Below are 20,672 nucleotides of genomic sequence, written 5' to 3'. Positions count from 1 at the left end.
CTCTAATTCATCCCAAAGGTGTCCTATCGGGTTGAGATCAGGACTCTGTGCAGGCCAGTCAAGTTCCTCCACCCCAAACTTGCTCATCCATGTTTTTATGGACCTTGCTTTGTGCACTGGTGCACAGTCATTTTTGAACAGGAAGGAGCCATCCCCAAACTGTTCACACAAAGTTGAGAGAATGAAATTGTCCAAAATGTCTTGGTATGCTGATGCCTTAAGAGTTCCCTTCACTGGAATTAAGAGGCCAAATCCAACCCCTGAAAAACACCCCCCACACCATAATCCCCCCTCCCCCCACTCCATAATACCCCCCACACCATAATCGCCCCTCCACCAAATGATTTGCCAGTGCACAAAGCAAGGTCCATAAAGACATAGATGAGTGAGTTTGGGGTGGAGGAACTTGACTGGCCTGCACAGAGACCTGACCTCAACCCGATAGAACATCTTTGGTATTATTTAGAGTGGAGACTGCAAGCCAGGCCTTCTAATCCAACATGATCGTTAGTATGGTGCTTTTGACAGCCAATTCCGATTTTTCGTCCGACAAAAGCTGGATGTGCAGGCTATAAAATTTTTATCGTACATGAACTCAGCATCTGATTTTTGTTTAATCCAAAATAAATTGTGAGAGCAAGACTATGCATGCTAAGAAACGAAAGAATACATACAAAACTATTCAACACATCACGTCACTTCTGAAGTTGTATTCTGTCAGAAGGGAATTTTCATATGGAGAGTAACCTCTTCACTTTCGATATGAGACTAGCATGCCACAAAAAAATGGACGAACGGTCATCCAAAAATCTGATCGTGTGTACGAGGATTAAGACTGAGATGCCATTAAAGTTCATGTGCTTGTAAAGGCAGGTGTCACAATACTTTTGGTAATATAGTGTATGTCTAAACTACATAAACCTAATAATAATGGAGATATATTTCATCTCCTGGTTGTCTTTATATATCACCAATATCAGACAGTTCTCTAAAGCTGGATATAAAAATATAAAACATTTAATATCTGCACTAAAAAACATGAACAACTTTGTGAAAATCGAATGAATGAAAACCAGCCGCCAGCAGGAAGTCTGATATAGAAGTACAAATAGTATAATATAATTCTATGTATAGAGGCCTACACTTAGTGATAAAATGTGTGATGAGACAAATGAGAAATCTGCAACCTACAATGTGTCCGAATACCAACACTTCGAATGTAGATGTGATAACTCCACCAATACTGATCAATAGGGATGAGCTTCGCGTTCCAGTTGAACCCATGTTCGACTCGAACATTGGCTGCTCGGTCCTTCGCCGAATTCCAAACGTTATGGGCCGTTCGCGCCAAATTCGTGTGGCGCGTCACGGCCCATAATTTGCATTGCTGGCTGATGATTGGCCAAGCATGCACTATGACCCGCATGCTTGGCCAATCACAGCGCCGTCGGTAGAGAGAGCTGTTATTGGCCAAAGCCAGGGTGGCTTTGGCCAGTTATGGCTCAGGGGGTTTAGAACACGTTCCCACACTATATAAGGCCGCCTGCACGGCGGCCCTGTGTAGTGTGTGTTCCGGCGTTGAAAGAGAGATAGATAGACAGAGAGACAGTGTCATTTCATTTGAGTTAGATAGATTAGGCAGGACAATCAGTGAGTTAGCTGCACTTACAGTGTATTGTGTATATATATGCATCCCAGGTGTTGCATATATATATATATATATATATATATATATATATACATATACACTGTATTCAGTTTAGCTAGATCCATTCCTGTTATCTTCTTACTGACAGGCAGGCTTGTCTTGTTACAGTATTTACAGCTACCTGAAGAAAATTGCTGGTGTTCTTTTGATCCTATTAGTACCACAGTCAGGCAGCTAAACTATTTACAGTTGGGGGCGTGGCCAAGATGGCACTGTGAGCTGACGTGTCTGTGAGAGCTCCGCTGCAATCCGGGACTGTCTTCCTCTAAAAGGCGGCTGAGAGGCACCAAACGCCGGCAGAACCCTATACATGTACCGCCGCTCGTCCTGTACATCAAAAGGAAGGGGTAAGAAACTTAAATTCCCCCTGTGACTAAGGAAACAGCGGCGGCCTGTATAGACCGCGTGGGAACCAAGCGGCGCGCTCTAATCAATATGGCCACTCAAACACTGCAGCAAGAGCAATCCTCCTCCACACAGCCAGGCCTGGCTGAGGTGCTGGCTGCCATAGGTAATTGCCAGGCCTCTCTCACCACCCTAACCACTAAGGTGGATGCGATGCAGATAGATGTGGGGCTAATAAGACTTGATATGGACAAAATCCGCTCCAGACTGTCTGAGGCTGAGCAGCGCCTGGGGTATGTGGAAGATACTGTGGAGAATCATGGGGCGGATCTGCGTGCCCTCCATACTAAAATCAGAGCCCTGGAATATAAATCTGAGGATGCAGAAAACCGCAACAGGAGGAACAATCTCCGTATTGTAGGCCTAACAGAGGGGTTAGGGGGTCAGCGGCCGACTGAATTTATTGAAGAGCTGCTCCGGAACCTTCTCCCTGAGGCCCAATTTTCGCCATTCTATGCTGTTGAGCGGGCCCATCAGATACCTCCTAAACCGGGCCCTCCTGGAACACCACCACGCACTTTTATTCTAAAGTTTCTTAATTTCCGTGACAGTGATGAAGTGCTCAGGGCTGCCAGGGTAAAAGGAGAATTGAAGCACCAGAACAGCAGACTGCTTATCTTCCCTGACTATTCTGTTGAGACACAAAAGCTTAGACGCTCTTTTGACCAGGTGAAGGCAGCCATGCATCTTAAAGGCATTCGTTATAGCATACTATTTCCTGCACGGCTCCGGGTTCAGGATAGGGAGACAACCAAGTTTTTTACGTCCCCCAGGGATGCCACTGCATGGCTGGAGTCATTGCCTCCTAATCGCTGAATGCTGCTGGAGGGATCTGTTTCATGACTATTCAATGCTCTGTAGCGAATATACCTCGCAATGCTAGGTGGACTAATGTTGCACCTGTTGTGCCTTTTGCAAAGCCTGCCTGCAAAAACTTTAAGTACTGTGCCCCTTGCTGTGCCAGGTGATCTATGCCTCTAAGCCTGCCATTTTATTGCTTATTCAGTGGTTTATTCATCCATCCTGTGATTTGAGTGCCTGTGGGATTGGGATGAGGGAGAGAAGAAACAATGATAGCTTATTATAATACTGAGATTAATTTTTTTCCTCCCTCTCAGTTCTACATTATACCTTGATAGACTGACTCCCTGGACTGGGCACTGGCGAACTCTAGTGCTCATGTAAGGTACTGCAAGCTTAACCATTCCATCTTTTACGTTTGCAAGTTGTTTACTACTGCCTAGATGATTGCTTTCCTTCCAGACATGTTGTTTGGGAACCTTGCTCATCCTGAAGGCACTGTACCAAATCCAGTGCTCCGCATAATAAGAAGGAAGTATACACTGACAAGAAATGGAACAGTCTGACAAACCATATTTTTTCTTTTGCTGGAACTCCATCTCCTATTTTTTAGTGGTGGCGAAGCTTCTCATTGCTCTACGTGGACGTGTTTTTCCACTAAGTGTCTGCACCCACTGGTCCACGCTCCCTGACCGTGGGGTTTTTGATGTTTGGGGAACAAAGCATTCCTGTGTTGGGGTGGGGGATGCGGGGAGGGGGGATTGGTTGAAGGGTTGTTTTTGTTCACTGTTTTTTTTCTTTTCACATGCTTAAAATTGTCTATTTTACTATTGGGATCTAATGACATAGTGCTATGCATAGTAATGAGTGTGTTGCTGGACTTGGATGCTGCCCTCACGGATTGGCCCATATTCATATTTCTAATTTACCCCATATCCAATGGCTGAATTTAGAGTAGTATCATGGAACGTGCGGGGACTTAATACCGCTGTGAAGCGTCCCCTAGTGTTTTGTTTCCTGCATAAACACAGGCCGCAGATCTGTATTCTTAAGGAGACACATATGCAGAGCAGCAGAACACCTTGCCTTAGGAAAGCCTGGGTTGGCCCAAATTACCAGTCCACTTTCTCCACGTATGCCCGTGGGGTCAGCATCCTGGTCCACAAGGCTTTGCCGTTTAGACTTCTAGAAGTCAGAACTGACAAGGAAGGGAGATTTGTTATTATACATGCTAATGTCTACGATAAAAATGTGGTGTTAGTTGGTATCTATGTTCCACCGCCGGCTACTGGTAGAATCCTTCATGAGATTATGCAAATAGTGGTGCAATTTGACACCGCTTTGGTTTATCTCATGGGGGATTTCAATATGGTCCCCTCCGTAGAGTTGGATTGACTGCATTGCTCGGCATGTGACACTCCGGATCTCAGGCAGTGGGCGGACATGTTCGCCCTCACTGACATCTGGAGGCACATTTACCCGCGGTCCAAAGTATTCACCTGCCACTCAGCTACACACAAAACTCTATTGAGAATTGACCTGGCTTACGCTTCTGGCCCTGCACTACAATTTGTTCAGGACCTATCTGTGCTTCCCAGGGGAATCTCGGATCATGCCCCATTATGTTTGACACTAGCGCTGACTGTGCCTCCAGGAACTCGCCTATGGAGCTTGTCTAGATTTTGGGCCAATGATGAGAGATTACTGGAACCTCTCACGGCCTCCATCTGCAATTTCTGGACGGACAACGCGGGTTCAGTTTCCCCGCCTGTTCTCTGGGATTCTTTTAAAGCTTGGATGTGGGGGGAATACGGGGTCAATATTAATAGATTGAAACGGGAATCCACTCACTCCCTTGAAAATCTTGAAGAGCAGGCAGCTAGGCTGGAATCGGAATATGTCTCTGCTCCTGATGATGAACGGTATAGGGCATGGAAGCGAGCTCTACGAGCTCTATCCACTGAAAGGATGACTCAAACAGACAAAGCATTACTTTATTCAGCACAGAGGGTGTTTAAGCATGGAAGGAAGAATGGGAAGTTGCTGGCATGGCTGGCTAGGGGAAGCATACCCTCAACCCCTATAGGTTCCATTAAAGATGGGTCGGATCAAATTCTTACAACTCCCAGTAGAATTAACGATCGATTTAGTGACTATTTTCGGGAGGTTTACTCCTCTAGAGCAGCTGCTTCTGACTCCTCCATATCCTCCTTCCTTGATTCCCTATCCATTCCCATTTTGTCTGATGAGGCAAGAGAGGGCCTAGAGGCAGATATTACACTGGAGAAGATTCAGGTAGCCATGGGGCATCTCCGGGGAGGGAAGGCCCCTGGGACAGATGGGTTACCATCTGAATTTTATTCCAATTTTTCTGAGCTCCTGGCTCCCAAATTAACCTCACTACTCTCTAAATTTGCGACATTGGAGACTCTGCCTGATACCATGAACGAGGCAATTATTGTACTGGTTCCTAAACCCTGTAAGGATCCACTTGACTGTGCATCCTACAGGCCCATATCTTTAATTAATGTGGATGCTAAGATTTTTGCTAAGGTCTTGGCTATCCGTCTATCTCATGTTATTGAAGATCTGATTGGCATTGATCAGACGGTTTTATGCCGGGTAAGGGAACTGACATCAATATTCGACGCCTGTTACTCAATCTAACTGTCTCGCATGACATTCCGGGGTCCAGAGTTATTGCCTCTCTTGACGCCGAAAAGGCGTTTGACTCGGTTGAATGGAACTTTTTGTGGGAAACCTTGCGCAGATTCGGATTTGGACCCAAATTTATCAATGGTGTACAATTACTATACCAAACTCCCAGGGCTTGCGTACGCACTAATAATTGGGTCTGGGACCCCTTCAATTTATATTGTGGTACGAGGCAGGGATGTCCGCTCTCCCCCAGCCTGTTTGCCCTGGCACTGGAGCCCCTGGCTATTGCTATTAGGGGTGCTTCGGATGTCCGGGGCTTGCGGGTGGGTATGTTGGAAGAGCGCCTCTCCCTCTATGCCGATGATGCACTTTTATATTTGAACGACGACGGGCCCTCTCTGCAAGCTGCTCTGCGTGTATTTGATAATTTTGGTGGACTGTCGGGGGTTAAAATAAATTGGACCAAATCTGTTATATTCCCTTTAGACGAAGGCGTTACCTCTGGACCCCAATCCTCCCCGCTGCAAATGGTAAAGGAGTTTAAATATTTAGGGATAGTGATCACAAGAAACCCCTCTGAATTCATTGCCAAAAATCTAACCCCTGTAATACATACACTGTGCACAAAATGCTCTGCATGGGGGAACTTACCACTTAATCTTCTTGGACGCATCAATCTCCTTAAAATGATGATATTACCTAAGTTCAACTATCTATTCAGAAATTGCCCAGTTTGGGTTCCTATTGCATTATTTAGGGAGATTGATTGGCTAGTGAGTTCATTTATTTGGGCCGGGGGAACCCCTAGGCTGGCTCGATCCACATTGTGGTTTGGGGAGCTGGCTCTACCCAATTTTCAAACCTATTTCTGGGCAGCCATGCTAGTAACAGTGCATTGGTGGTATCAGGGCTCAAGATCTAATGCTGCGGTCTGTCTTGAAGCCAACAGTTTGGGCTCCCTGACTGACCTCCGTAACTTCCCTTATAGAGGGCCGGGGGCTTACCCTGAGGTACCCGGACCTACTCAGGCAACCTGGAAGGTATGAGTGGCTGCTAGACGGAGGTTCCGTAAGCCGGGGCAGCTATCCTCAGCTCATCCATTGTGGGGAAACCCAGCACTACACCATTTCCGTACAATTCCAGATCCTCAAGTCTGGGCTAGATACGGTATTAACACTGGAGCATATAATGCCTAGAGGAGAACTGCTCTCTTTTCAGGAGTTGATGGCTAAATTTGGGCTACTGCAATGGATGAGATTTCGGTATCTCCAGCTTAGACACGTGACTAGGGCTCAATTCCCACAACCCCCTATCCTACAAGCCGACCCCATTGAAGAACTCTTGTCCCCTGCGATCTATTGAAACCTCTATCCTATCTCTATAATGCGCTGTTGGGCAAGGACTCCCCCAAAATAGAAAAGCTGTGGGAAAGTTGGCAGGCGGATATCCCATCGTTGGACAAGGAGGGTTGGGACGATTGTCTAGATTACGGCCCTAAATTAGTGATAGCATCTAGGGATAAACTGATACAGATCAAATTTATACATAGGGTTTACTACACCCCGCAGAGACTCCATCGCATATTCCCTGAGAGAGATCCTGTATGTCCTCAATGCAAGATGCAAATTGGTACCTTTTTTCATATGTTCTGGGAGTGCCCCATCATAGTGACATTTTGGTCTGCGATTTTTGGAGAAATTAATTCCAGATTGGAAGTATCCCTTCCGGTTCTGCCTGCGCTAGCTCTGTTGGGGGTGTTTGATGATGAACAAAGGCCCTATCATCTTAAACTCCTAATTTCCTATCTTCTTTTTTATGCAAAAAAGGAAATCCTTATGAAGTGGATTGATTCTTCCCCTCCATCGGTTGCGGCCTGGGAGGCACAGATTGAAGCAGCCATCCCCATGTACAGAATGACGTATATAAACTGTGGGTGTACATGGAAATTTGAAAAAGTTTGGGCTCCGTGGATGGCCTCTTAGGGATATACACTCCATCCTGTTTCCTAAATGTATTTGGTGGGTGGGGGTGGATCTAGTGGGCGGAAACTCAGAAGTACTTGGTTATTGGTTTTGAAATTTCTTTTTACAATGCCATATTGTTATATATACTAAGTAGAACATATTGTGGTAAAGCATGTACACCTATTATGTAGAGCTGTGTATTGTGTCAATCGGTATTCTGTAATTATGCCTTATTTGACAATAAAGCACCTTTGTTTTGTTAAAAAAAAGACTATTTACAGTTAGTGCAGTGCGTCCTGCTCACAGTGTTCAGCTAAAATTATAAGTTAGTGTGGTGCGTCCTCCTCACAGTGTTCAGCTAAACCTACAAGGTAGTGTAGTGAGACCTCTGCACAGTGTTCATCTAAAGCTATAAGTTAGTGCAGTGCGTCCTGCTCACAGTGTTCAGCTAAAACTACAAGTTAGTGTAGTGAGACCTCTGCACAGTGTTCATCTAAAGCTACAAGTTAGTGCAGTGCGTCCTGCTCACAGTGTTCAGCTAAAACTACAAGTTAGTGTAGTGAGACCTCTGCACAGTGTTCAACTAAAGCTATAAGTTAGTGCAGTGCGTCCTGCTCACAGTGTTCAGCTAAAACTACAAGTTAGTGTAGTGAGACCTCTGCACAGTGTTCATCTAAAGCTACAAGTTAGTGCAGTGCGTCCTGCTCACAGTGTTCAGCTAAAACTACAAGTTAGTTTAGTGAGACCTCTGCACAGTGTTAATCTAAAGCTACAAGTTAGTGCAGTGTGTCCTGCTCACAGTGTTCAGCTAAAACTACAAGTTAGTGTAGTGAGACCTCTGCACAGTGTTCATCTAAAGCTTCAAGTTAGTGCAGTGCGTCCTGCTCATAGTGTTCAGCTAAACCTACAAGTTATTTTTTGCGAGCTCTGCACAGTGTTCATCTAAAGCTACAAGTTAGTGCAGTGCGTCCTGCTTACAGTGTTCATCTAAAGCTACAAGTTAGTGTGGTGCGTCCTCCTCACAGTGTTCAGCTAAACCTACAAGTTATTTTTTGCGACCTCTGCACAGTGTTCATCTAAAGCTACAAGTTAGTGTGGTGCGTCCTGCTCACAGTGTTCAGCTAAAACTGCAAGTTAGTGTAGTGAGACCTCTGCACAGTGTTCATCTAAACCTACAAGTTAGTGCAGTGCGTCCTGCTTACAGTGTTCATCTAAAGCTACAAGTTAGTGTAGTGCGTCCTCCTCACAGTGTTCAGCTAAACCTACAAGTTATTTTTTGCGAGCTCTGCACAGTGGTCATCTAAAGCTACAAGTTAGTGTAGTGCGTCCTGCTCACAGTGTTCAGCTAAATCTACAAGTTAGTGTAGTGAGACCTCTGCACAGTGTTCAGCTAAAGCTACAAGTTAGTGCAGTGCGTCCTGCTCACAGTGTTCAGCTAAAACTACAAGTTAGTGTAGTGAGACCTCTGCACAGTGTTCAGCTAAAGCTACAAGTTAGTGTAGTGCGTCCTCCTCACAGTGTTCATCTGAAGCTACAAGTTAGTGTGGTGCGTCCTCCTCACAGTGTTCAGCTAAACCTACAAGTTATTTTTTGTGAGCTCTGCACAGTGTTCATCTAAAGCTACAAGTTAGTGTAGTGCATCCTGCTCACAGTGTTCAGCTAAATCTACAAGTTAGTGTAGTGAGACCTCTGCACAGTGTTCATCTAAATCTACAAGTTAGTGCAGTGCGTCCTGCTCACAGTGTTCAGCTAAAACTACAAGTTAGTGTAGTGAGACCTCTGCACAGTGTTCATCTAAAGCTACAAGTCAGTGCAGTGCGTCCTCCTCACAATGTTCAGCTAAACCTACAAGTTAGTGTAGTGAGACCTCTGCACAGTGTTCATCTAAAGCTACAAGTTAGTGTAATGCGTCCTGCTTACAGTGTTCAGCTAAAACTACAAGTTAGTGTAGTGAGACCTCTGCACAGTGTTCATCTAAAGCTACAAGTTAGTGTAGTGCATCCTGCTTACAGTGTTCATCTAAAGCTACAAGTTAGTGTAGTGCGTCCTCCTCACAGTGTTCATCTAAAGCTACAAGTTAGTGTAGTGCATCCTGCTTACAGTGTTCATCTAAAGCTACAAGTTAGTGTAGTGAGACCTCTGCACAGGGTTCATCTAAAGCTACAAGTTAGTGTAATGCGTCCTGCTTACAGTGTTCAGCTAAAACTACAAGTTAGTGTAGTGAGACCTCTGCACAGTGTTCATCTAAAGCTACAAGTTAGTGCGGTGCGTCCTGCTCACAGTGTTCAGCTAAAGCTACAAGTTAGTGTGGTGCGTCCTCCTCACAGTGTTCAGCTAAACCTACAAGTTAGTGTAGTGAGACCTCTGCACAGGGTTCATCTAAAGCTAAAGTTAGTGTAATGCGTCCTGCTTACAGTGTTCAGCTAAAACTACAAGTTAGTGTAGTGAGACCTCTGCACAGTGTTCATCTAAAGCTACAAGTTAGTGTAATGCGTCCTGCTTACAGTGTTCAGCTAAAACTACAAGTTAGTGTAGTGAGACCTCTGCACAGTGTTCATCTAAAGCTACAAGTTAGTGCAGTGCATCCTGTTCACAGTGTTCAGCTAAAACTACAAGTTAGTGTAGTGAGACCTCTGCACAGTGTTCATCTAAAGCTACAAGTTAGTGCAGTGCGTCCTGCTCACAGTGTTCAGCTAAAACTACAAGTTAGTGTGCTGCGTCCTCCTCACAGTGTTCAGCTAAAACTACAAGTTAGTGTAGTGAGACCTCTGCACAGTGTTCATCTAAAGCTACAAGTTAGTGCAGTGCGTCCTGCTCACAGTGTTCAGCTAAAACTACAAGTTAGTGTGGTGCGTCCTCCTCACAGTGTTTAGCTAAACCTACAAGTTAGTGTAGTGAGACCTTTGCATAGTGTTCATCTAAAGCTACAAGTTAGTGCAGTGCGTCCTGCTCACAGTGTTCAGCTAAAACTACAAGTTAGTGTAGTGAGACCTCTGCACAGTGTTCATCTAAAGCTATAAGTTAGTGCGGTGCGTCCTGCTCACAGTGTTCAGCTAAAGCTACAAGTTAGTGTGGTGCGTCCTCCTCACAGTGTTCAGCTAAACCTACAAGTTATTTTTTGCGAGCTCTGCACAGTGTTCATCTAAAGCTACAAATTAGTGTAGTGCGTCCTGCTCACAGTGTTCAGCTAAAACTACAAGTTAGTGTAGTGAGACCTCTGCACAGTGTTCATCTAAAGCTACAAGTTAGTGCAGTGCGTCCTGCTCACAGTGTTCAGCTAAAACTACAAGTTAGTGTAGTGAGACCTCTGCACAGTGTTCATCTACAGCTACAAGTTAGTGCAGTGCGTCCTGCTCACAGTGTTCAGCTAAAACTACAAGTTAGTGTGGTGCGTCCACCTCACAGTGTTCATCTAAAGCTACAAGTTAGTGTAGTGCGTCCTCCTCACAGTGTTCAGCTAAACCTACAAGTTATTTTTTTGCGAGCTCTGCACAGTGTTCATCTAAAGCTACAAGTTAGTGCAGTGCGTCCTGCTCACAGTGTTCAGCTAAACCTACAAGTTAGTGTAGTGAGACCTCTGCACAGTGTTCATCTAAAGCTATAAGTTAGTGCGGTGCGTCCTGCTCACAGTGTTCAGCTAAACCTACAAGTTAGTGTAGTGAGACCTCTGCACAGTGTTCTTCTAAAGCTACAAGTTAGTGCAGTGCGTCCTGCTCACAGTGTTCAGCTAAAACTACAAGTTAGTGTAGTGAGACCTCTGCACAGTGTTCATCTAAAGCTATAAGTTAGTGCGGTGCGTCCTGCTCACAGTGTTCAGCTAAAACTACAAGTTAGTGTAGTGAGACCTCTGCACAGTGTTCATCTAAAGCTACAAGTTAGTGCAGTGCGTCCTCCTCACAGTGTTCAGCTAAACTACAAGTTAGTCTAGTGAGACCTCTGCACAGAGTTCATCTAAAGCTACAAGTTAGTGCAGTACGTCCTCCTCACAGTGTTCAGCTAAAACTACAATTTATTCTAGTGAGACCTCTGCACAGTGTTCATCTAAAGCTACAAGTTAGTGCAGTGCGTCCTGCTCACAGTGTTCAGCTAAAACTACAAGTTAGTGTGGTGCGTCCTCCTCACAGTGTTCAGCTAAAACTACAAGTTAGTGTAGTGAGACCTCTGCACAGTGTTCATCTAAAGCTATAAGTTAGTGCGGTGCGTCCTCCTCACAGTGTTCAGCTAAAACTACAAGTTATATTTTTGCGAGCTCTGCACAGTGTTCATCTAAAGCTACAAGTTAGTGCAGTGCGTCCTGCTCACAGTGTTCAGCTAAAACTACAAGTTAGTGTAGTGCGTCCTGCCCACAGTGTTCATCTAAAGCTACAAGTTAGTGTAGTGCGTCCTGCCCACAGTGTTCATCTAAAGCTACAAGTTAGTGTAGTGCGTCCTCCTCACAGTGTTCAGCTAAACCTACAAGTTATTTTTTTGCGAGCTCTGCACAGTGTTCATCTAAAGCTACAAATTAGTGCAGTGTGTCCTGCTCACAGTGTTCAGCTAAACCTACAAGTTAGTGTAGTGAGACCTCTGCACAGTGTTCATCTAAAGCTACAAGTTAGTGCAGTGCGTCCTGCTCACAATGTTCAGCTAAAACTACAAGTTAGTGTAGTGAGACCTCTGCACAGTGTTCAACTAAACCTAAAAGTTAGTGCAGTGCGTCCTGCTCACAGTGTTTAGCTAAAACTACAAGTTAGTGTAGTGAGACCTCTGCACCGTGTTCATCTAAAGCTATAAGTTAGTGCAGTGCGTGTTGCTCACAGTGTTCAGCTAAAGCTACAAGTTAGTGTAGTGAGACCTCTGCACAGTGTTCATCTAAAGCTATAAGTTAGTGCAGTGCGTCCTGCTCACAGTGTTCAGCTAAAACTACAAGTTAGTGTAGTGAGACCTCTGCACAGTGTTCATCTAAAGCTACAAGTTAGTGCAGTGCGTCCTGCTCACAGTGTTCAGCTAAAACTACAAGTTAGTGTAGTGAGACCTCTGCACAGTGTTCAACTAAAGCTATAAGTTAGTGCAGTGCGTCCTGCTCACAGTGTTCAGCTAAAACTACAAGTTAGTGTAGTGAGACCTCTGCACAGTGTTCATCTAAAGCTACAAGTTAGTGCAGTGCGTCCTGCTCACAGTGTTCAGCTAAAACTACAAGTTAGTTTAGTGAGACCTCTGCACAGTGTTAATCTAAAGCTACAAGTTAGTGCAGTGTGTCCTGCTCACAGTGTTCAGCTAAAACTACAAGTTAGTGTAGTGAGACCTCTGCACAGTGTTCATCTAAAGCTTCAAGTTAGTGCAGTGCGTCCTGCTCATAGTGTTCAGCTAAACCTACAAGTTATTTTTTGCGAGCTCTGCACAGTGTTCATCTAAAGCTACAAGTTAGTGCAGTGCGTCCTGCTTACAGTGTTCATCTAAAGCTACAAGTTAGTGTGATGCGTCCTCCTCACAGTGTTCAGCTAAACCTACAAGTTATTTTTTTGCGACCTCTGCACAGTGTTCATCTAAAGCTACAAGTTAGTGTGGTGCGTCCTGCTCACAGTCAGGGATGAGCCGAACACCCCCCGGTTCGGTTCGCACCAGAACCCGCGAACGGACCGAAAGTTCGCACGAACGTTAGAACCCCATTGACGTCTATGGGACTCGAACGTTCGAAATCAAAAGTGCTCATTTTAAAGGCTAATTTGCATGGTATTGTCCTAAAAAGGGTTTGGGGACCCGGGTCCTACCCCAGGGGACATGTATCAATGCAAAAAAAACTTTTAAAAACGGCCGTTTTTTCGGGAGCAGTGATTTTAATGATGCTTAAAGTAAAAAAAAAAAGTGAAATATTCCTTTAAATATCGTACCTGGGGGGTGTCTATAGTATGCCTGTAAAGTGACGCGTGTTTCCCATGTTTAGAACAGTCCCTGCACCAAATGTCATTTTTAAAGGAAAAAATCTCATTTAAAACTGCTTGCGGGTTTAATGTCATGTCGGGTCATGGCAATATGGATGAAAATCAGTGAGACAAACGGCATGGGTACCCCCCCAGTCCATTACCAGGCCCTTTGGGTCTTGTATGGATATTAAGGGGAACCCCGCACCCAAATTAAAATAAGGAAAGGTGTGGGGCCACCAGGCCCTATATACTCTGAACAGCAGTATACAGGCGGTGCATTTTTAACGTGTTTAGCTCCAGCCAAAAAATCTTTTCTAAGCTTTTTGGAAAACATAGGGAAGGGTTATCACCCCTGTGACATTTGTTTTGCTGTCTTTCCTCCTCTTCAGAAGATTTCACCTCACTTTTTTGTCCCAATGAAAAATGTTTTTTGAAAATTTGGGTTTTTTTGTGGAACAAGGATTGGAAAGCATCAGTGGAAAGGAGAAATTGTTTTCCCATATTAACTCTTACAGGAGAGAATTTCCCTTCCTAGGGGTAGATTTCATCTCACTTCCTGTTGTCTCCTTCCGTTTGCAAGTAGGAGTCGTTTGTAAGTTAGATGTTTGAAAGTAGGGTCCTGCCCTATATACTCAGCAGAAATTTGGGCCTTAGGTGTTGCTGTGGCCACAACACTGTAAGCCCTCACAGGGCCCTGCTGTGAAATATTAGATCAAGAATTGTAATTACATGCCCCTGTTGAACAGGAGCTGAAAAATTAGGCCTTAGGCACTGGTGCTGGTGCCACAACACTGCAACCCCTCACAGACACTCTAGTTGGAACGCAGGAACGAGCCCTGCTGCAAATTATTGCTTCAAAAATTGTAATTACACGCCCCTGTTAGACAGGGGCCGAAAAATTGGGCCTTAGGCACTGGTGCTGGTGCCACAACACTGCAACCCCTCACAGACACTCTAGTTGGAACGCAGGAACGAGCCCTGCTGCAAAGTATTGCATCAAAAATTGTAATTACACGCCCCTGTTAGACAGGGGCAGAAAAATTGGGCCTTAGGCACTGGTGCTGGTGCCACAACACTGCAACCCCTCACAGACACTCTAGTTGGAACGCAGGAACGAGCCCTGCTGCAAAGTATTGCATCAAAAATTGTAATTACACGCCCCTGTTAGACAGGGGCAGAAAAATTGGGCCTTAGGCACTGGTGCTGGTGCCACAACACTGCAACCCCTCACAGACACTCTAGTTGGAACGCAGGAACGAGCCCTGCTGCAAAGTATTGCATCAAAAATTGTAATTACACGCCCCTGTTAGACAGGGGCAGAAAAATTGGGCCTTAGGCACTGGTGCTGATGCCACAACACTGCAACCCCTCACAGACACTCTAGTTGGAACGCAGGAACGAGCCCTGCTGCAAAGTATTGCATCAAAAATTGTAATTACACGCCCCTGTTAGACAGGGGCAGAAAAATTGGGCCCTAGGCACTGGTGCTGGTGCCACAACACTGCAACCCCTCACAGACACTCTAGTTGGAATGCAGGAACGAGCCCTGCTGCAAAGTATTACATCAAAAATTGTAATTACACGCCCCTGTTAAACAGGGGCTGAAAAATTGTGCCTTAGGCACTGGTGGTGGCGCCCAGAACCAAAAATGTTCTTACAAGCTATCAGCGTGATGATTGAGGAGGAAGAGGATAATTACTCAGGGATAGTCACTCAGCATCAGCATAGGCAGTCTTTGAAGGGATCTGAGATTTCAAAAAAAATTATTCGGTTACATCAGCATCAGGTGCTTGGTAGCTGGTGGTGATCCAAGACTCATTCATTTTTATGAAGGTCAGCCGATCGACCGAGTCGGTGGACAGACGCACCCTGTGATCGGTTACCACGCCTCCAGCAGCACTGAATGTGCGTTCCGAAAGAACGCTGGATGCAGGACAGGCCAGTAGCTCAATTGCATACTGTGCAAGCTCTGGCCAGTGATCCATCCTCAAGACCCAGTAACCCAGAGGATTTTCGGTGGGAAAGGTGTCCAAGTCTGATCTTGCCCCTAGGTATTCCTGCACCATGTAAAACAGACGCTGGCGATGGTTGCTGGAACCGATCATACCTTGGGGCTGCGGACCAAAAAATTGTCTGAACGCATCGGTCAGACGGCCACCTTCTCCACCGCTCCTTCTTTGACTGACCGAAGCCTCAGCAACACGTTGTCCAGAAACAGGAGTTTGTAACCTCCCAGTCTCTGGGAACGCGTTGCACAGACCTTTCTGCAAGGCCTCCCGAAGATGTTTCATCCTCTGCTCCCTCTGCGATGGCAAGATAAGGTCTGCAACCTTACCCTTGTAACGTGGATCAAGGATGGTTGCCAGCCAGTATTGGTCCTTCTCCTTGATACCACGAATACGAGGATCCTTACGCAGGCTTTGCAGGATCAAGGAGGCCATGCAGCGTAGGTTTGCTGAGGCATTCGGTCCGGAGTCCTCTGGGTCACTAAGAACGACATGGTCCGCAGCCACCTCCTCCCAGCCACGTACAAGTCCATGTGTTTCTTGGGACTGATCCCTTAAAGACTGCTGCTGATGCTGAGTGCCAGGCTCCACCTCCATACTGACACAATCTTCCTCCTCCTCCTCTTCCTCCTCGTCCTCTTCCTGTGTGATCGGCGGGCACGCAGGAACACTGTCTGGATAAAGGGGGCCTTGAGAGCTAAGGAAGTCCTCCTCTTCCTGCCTCTGTTCTGCCTCAAGTGCCCTGTCCATTATTCCACGCAGCGTGTGCTCCAACAGGTGGACAAGGGGGACAGTGTCACTGATGCATGCACTGTCACTGCTCACCATCCTCGTGGCCTCCTCGAATGGTGACAGGACAGTGCATGCATCCCTGATCATGGCCCACTGGCGTGGGGAAAAAAAACCAAGCTCCCCTGACCCTGTCCTGGTGCCATAGTCGCACAGGTACTCATTGATGGCCCTCTGCTGCGTGTGCAGCCGCTGCAGCATGGCCAACGTTGAGTTCCACCTGGTGGGCATGTCACAGATTAGGCGGTTCTTGGGCAGGTTAAACTCCTTTTGGAGGTCCGTCAGCCGAGCACTGGCATTATATGACCGGCGGAAATGCACACAGACTTTCCTGGCCTGCCTCAGGACATCCTGTAAGCCCGGGTACCTGCCCAAGAACCGCTGCACCACCAAGTTAAGGACGTGAGCCAAACAGGGCACATGGGTCATTTGTCCCTGTCGGAGGGCAGAGAGGAGGTTGGTGCCATTGTCGCAAACCACCATTCCTGCCTTAAGTTGGCGTGGCGTCAACCACCTCTGAACCTGCCCCTGCAGAGCTGACAGAACCTCTGCCCCAGTGTGGCTCCTGTCCCCCAAGCACACCAGCTCAAGCACCGCATGGCATCTTTTGGCCTGCGTACTTGCGTAGCCCCTTGAACGCCTACGGAGCACCGCTGGTTCCGAGGAAGAGGCCATGGAGGAAGAAGAAGAGGAGGGGGTGGAGGAGAGAGGTGTGTCACAATCAGCATTTTGGAGGCGTGGTGGCGGAACAACCTCCAACACTACTGCACCTTGTCCTGCATCCTTCCCAGCTGCCAGCAGAGTCACCCAATGCGCCGTGAAACTTAGGTAACGTCCCTGTCCATGCCTGCTGGACCATGAGTCAGCGGTAATATGCACCTTACCGCTGACCGCCCTGTCCAGCGAGGCATGGACATTGCCTTCCACATGCCGGTAGAGAGCCGGAATCGCCTTCCGTGAGAAAAAGTGGCGTTTGGGTACCTGCCACTGAGGAACCGCACATTCCACAAACTCACGGAAGGGGGCAGAGTCTACCAACTGAAAAGGCAGCAGTTGAAGTGCTAGCAATTTTGCCAAGCTAGCATTCAACCGCTGGGCATGTGGATGGCTGGGAGCAAACTTCTTTCGGCGGTGCAGCAGCTGGGGCAGGGAAATTTGCCTGGTACAATCTGACGTCGGTGTACCAAAAGCAGATTGCCCACAAGTACTTGGCTGTGACACACCTAATTCTACACCTTCATTCCTCTCACTGCAGGTCTCAGAGAGGACTGAAGGTCTAGTGGGGTTGGAAATCTCAGCTGATGAGGAGCAAGGAGAGATCCTCTTTGTTCTTTGGTGTGGGTCTTTTAGATACGCTTGCCAACGAACTGCATGGCAGGTCAACATATGTCTGGTCAAGCATGTGGTACCCAAGCGGGAGATGTTTTGGCCACGCGAGATACGCTTGAGACATATGTTGCAAATAGCAGCGGTGCGATCTGATGCACTCGTCTCAAAAAAGGCCCACACCAAAGAACTTTTTGAATAACGCGCAGAGACTGCAGCGCCCTGCACATGTGGAGCTTTGGGGTGTGATGCAGTCAATGTGCTGCCCTTAGGCTGGCCCCTGGAGGGCATCCTGCCTCGTTGGTGATGTGCTGCCGCCTCCTCCTCCTCCTCCTCCTCCTCTCTCCTATCAGGCACCCACGTTGAGTCAGTGACCTCATCATCCCCTCCCTCCTCATCACTGGAGCAAACCTGGCAGTATGCTGCAGCAGGGGGAGCATGACTGCCAGATTGCTGTCCTTCTTGGGCACCCCCTCTGTCCGCGCTCATGTTACTGCCTTCATCGAGCTCAGTATCATCATCAGAGCCTTCCAAATGCTGGGCATCCTCCTGGAGCATGTACCCAACACTGTGGTCAAACAGTTCGAGGGAATCCTCATGAGGACATGGTGGAGCTAGGGAAGGAGTCACTGATGACATTGAGCTGAGGGAAGAGGCCGCTGCTTTGCCAGACAAAGCACCCTGGGCATGGGTGAGAGAGGATGAGGAGGATGAGGACGGCTTGGTCATCCACTCGACCAAGTCTTCCGCATGTTGCGGCTCAACACGGCCAGCTGCCGAAAAAAAGGCCAAGCGTGTCCCATGGCCACGTGCTGATGAGGATGCACCGTCTCCACGACCAGCACTAGACACAGAGCCTGCTTGCCCTCTCTTATTGGCTTGTGACTGTCTGCCTCTCCTTCTTGGCCTTCCAGACATACTAATGGCCTGTAGCTGCACTAAGCTGGGATAGAACACCTGTAATTTTCTTCAAGTAGCTTTATATACTGTAACCAGACAAGCCTGCCTGTCAGTAGGAAGATAACAGGAACGGATCTAGCTGAACACTGTGAGCAGGACGCACTGTACTAAATGTAAATAGTCTAGCTGCCTGACCGTGGTACTAATAGGATCAAATAGAACACCTGTAATTTTCTTCAGGTAGCTTTATATACTGTAACCAGACAAGCCTGCCTGTCAGTAGGAAGATAACAGGAACGGATCTAGCTGAACACTGTGAGCAGGACGCACTGTACTAAATGTAAATAGTCTAGCTGCCTGACCGTGGTACTAATAGGATCAAATAGAACACCTGTAATTTTCTTCAGGTAGCTTTATATACTGTAACCAGACAAGCCTGCCTGTCAGTAGGAATTTAACAGGAACGGATCTAGCTAAACACTGTGAGCAGGACGCACTGCACTAAATGTAAATAGTCTAGAAGATAACAGGAACGGATCTAGCTGAACACTGTGAGCAGGACGCACTGCACTAAATGTAAATAGTCTAGAAGATAACAGGAACGGATCTAGCTGAACACTGTGAGCAGGACGCACTGCACTAAATGTAAATAGCAGGAACGGATCTAGCTGAACACTGTGAGCAGGACGCACTGCACTAAATGTAAATAATCTAGAAGATAACAGGAACGGATCTAGCTGAACACTGTGAGCAGGACGCACTGCACTAAATGTAAATAGCAGGAACGGATCTAGCTGAACACTGTGAGCAGGACGCACTGCACTAAATGTAAATAGTCTAGAAGATAACAGGAACGGATCTAGCTGAACACTGTGAGCAGGACGCACTGCACTAAATGTAAATAGCAGGAACGGATCTAGCTGAACACTGTGAGCAGGACGCACTGCACTAAATGTAAATAGTCTAGAAGATAACAGGAACGGATCTAGCTGAACACTGTGAGCAGGACGCACTGCACTAAATGTAAATAGCAGGAACGGATCTAGCTGAACACTGTGAGCAGGACGCACTGCACTAAATGTAAATAGTCTAGAAGATAACAGGAACGGATCTAGCTGAACACTGTGAGCAGGACGCACTGCACTAAATGTAAATAGCAGGAACGGCTCTAGATGAACACTGTGAGCAGGACGCACTGCACTAAATGTAAATAGCAGGAACGGATCTAGCTGAACACTGTGAGCAGGACGCACTGCACTAAATGTAAATAGCAGGAACGGATCTAGCTGAACACTGTGAGCAGGACGCACTGCACTAAATGTAAATAGCAGGAACGGATCTAGCTGAACACTGTGAGCAGGAAGCACTGCACTAAATGTAAATAGCAGGAACGGATCTAGCTGAACACTGTGAGCAGGACGCACTGCACTAAATGTAAATAGCAGGAACGGATCTAGCTGAACACTGTGAGCAGGACGCACTGCACTAAATGTAAATAGCAGGAACGGATCTAGCTGAACACTGTGAGCAGGACGCACTGCACTAAATGTAAATTGCAGGAACGGATCTAGCTGAACACTGTGAGCAGGACGCACTGCACTAAATGTAAATAGTCTAGAAGATAACAGGAACGGATCTAGCTGAACACTGTGAGCAGGACGCACTGCACTAAATGTAAATAGCAGGAACGGATCTAGCTGAACACTGTGAGCAGGACGCACTGCATTAAATGTAAATAGTCTAGATAGAAGATAACAGGAACGGATCTAGCTAAACTGAATACAGTGTATATATATATATGCAACACCTGGGATGCATATATATACACAATACACTGTAAGTGCAGCTAACTGACTGACTGTTCTGCCTAATCTATCTAACTCAAATCAAATGACACTGTCTCTCTCTCTCTCTATCTCTCAGCACACCGGAACACACACTACACAGGGCCGCCGTGCAGGCGGCCTTATATAGTGTGGGGTGTGTACTAAATCCCCTGAGCCATAATTGGCCAAAGCCACCCTGGCTTTGGCCAATTACAGCTCTCTCTACTGACGGCGCTGTGATTGGCCAAGCATGCGGGTCATAGTGCATGCTTGGCCAATCATCAGCCAGCAATGCACTGCGATGCCGCAGTGAATTATGGGCCGTGACGCGCCACACGAATTTAGCGCGAACGGCCCATAACGTTCGCAATTCGGCGAACGATCGA

General features: G+C 46.7%; 1 protein-coding gene across 1 annotated transcript in view; it reads left to right on the top strand.

Annotated features, from left to right (window-relative positions):
• LOC141116658 (NACHT, LRR and PYD domains-containing protein 3-like) overlaps positions 1 to 20,672 on the top strand; it is a 502,014-nt gene that overhangs the window by 439,168 nt on the left and 42,174 nt on the right. The window lies entirely within an intron of this gene.

This window comes from Aquarana catesbeiana, linkage group LG13 (assembly GCF_042186555.1).
Source record: "Aquarana catesbeiana isolate 2022-GZ linkage group LG13, ASM4218655v1, whole genome shotgun sequence".
Lineage (NCBI taxonomy): Eukaryota > Metazoa > Chordata > Amphibia > Anura > Ranidae > Aquarana > Aquarana catesbeiana.
The sequence above is the reverse complement of the archived record's forward strand: the minus strand, read 5'-3'. Positions and strand labels throughout refer to the sequence as shown.